Genomic DNA, 1,643 nt, shown 5'->3' with positions numbered 1-1,643 from the left:
ACACACACACACACACACACACACACACACACACACACACACACACAAACACCACAGCAGAATATTCAGAAGAGCAGTTTCACAGAAAAATGTATGTATAGAGAGTAAAACATTAAGAATTTCTTCAATAATTAAATGCTAATTTTTAAAATATGTGATTTCTTCTCTCATCACACATTCATAATATATTTGTATTTATTATGCCATCCATGTGTCATCTCTGGGTCTTCATGAGACTTCTGGCTAACTGCACATGCCTGTGACAACTGCTGTACTCACCGAGACTCTAATAGCCTTGAGTTCCAAGGTACAGTGGTCCAGCTGTGACTTCTCTCCTCAGGATCATTCAGCAGCTGCCATTGCCAAGGCTGTCATTCCATTGTGTGCTTGGAAGGCTGAAACAGATGACATACATGTAGTTCATTGAGCAGATACTGCATTTCCAAGATGGACGGACCCCTAAACATGATTCTGCATGATGGTGGTGATCTTACCAACATTATCCATACCAAGTACCCACAGCTTCTAGTAGGCATCTGAGGCAACCCTTAGGTATCTATGACTAGAGTCTATAACCTCAATGAGATGGTGGCAAATGGGATACTGAAGGTAACTGTTATCAATGTAAAAGATTCTGTAACCAAGAATCTTGTAAACAAGTTTGACAACCTGTATGGCTACCAAAAGCCACTCATAAGTGGCTTTAAATGGACCACAAATGGGATGTTTGTAGGTAAGGGGGCAGCAGTAGCGGGCTATAGGAATGTGGTCAAGGGGTGTACCCGGGCCTTGAGGGATTTCAGGGCCTTATCATCATCACCAAGATTGATCCCCTCAGTGCACTGCTGGGGTTGTGAGATTACCACCACGAACAAGGCTTGTAAGGAGGGCAACATCTTTGTCAACACCATAGGCTGTGTTGATATCATCTTTGGTCAGCACTTTGAACAAATGAAGGACGATGCCATTATAACACTGGACATTTTGATGTAGAGATTGATAAGAAGTGGCTCAACAAATACACTGTGGAGAAGGTAAACATCAACCCCCAGGTATGTTGCTACTGACTGAAGACTAGGTGCTGCATCATCCTGCTGGCTGAGGGCCTGCTGGTCAACCTCAGTTGTTCCATGGGCTGCCCCAGCTTTGTGATAAGCAACTCCTTCACAAATCAGATAATGGCCTGAATTGAGCTATAGCTCCATCCAGACAAGAACACTGTTGGAGTGTACTTCCTGCCTAAGAAGCTGGATGAGACAATGACAGAAGCCTACCTAAACAAACTGATGTGAGGCTGACCAAGATGACAGAGAAGCAAGCCCAGTCACTGGGCATACCCAGTGGCAGCCTCTTCAGGCCTGATCAATACTGCTACTGAGAGCCAGGACTGCCCTTCACCTTCCAGCTGCCGTCCTCATTCCAGGCCCTACTCCCCAAGAGCAAATGGGACCAACTCTGCAGTTACTTTGCCTGTGTTCCCCCCTGGGGCCCAGCCTTTGGCCTCTGCTGTATTCCTCATACTATTCCATATGTGGCGAGGGGAACTGAGAGGTCTCAGTAAAAACAGAGGTTTGAGGAAGCCATCCACAGGACACGTACCTTGGGTTGCAGTGGGATGTTGCTCGCGGTGGTCACAAGCCCAT

General features: G+C 46.1%; 1 pseudogene; it reads left to right on the top strand.

The window, feature by feature from the left end:
* The first annotated feature begins 244 nt into the window (after positions 1-244).
* Positions 245-1,378, top strand: LOC128117380 (adenosylhomocysteinase-like; annotated as a pseudogene).
* Positions 1,379-1,643: the final 265 nt, after the last annotated feature.

This window comes from Peromyscus californicus, unplaced genomic scaffold (assembly GCF_007827085.1).
Source record: "Peromyscus californicus insignis strain IS unplaced genomic scaffold, ASM782708v3 Scaffold_21__1_contigs__length_65335640, whole genome shotgun sequence".
Lineage (NCBI taxonomy): Eukaryota > Metazoa > Chordata > Mammalia > Rodentia > Cricetidae > Peromyscus > Peromyscus californicus.
The sequence above is the reverse complement of the archived record's forward strand: the minus strand, read 5'-3'. Positions and strand labels throughout refer to the sequence as shown.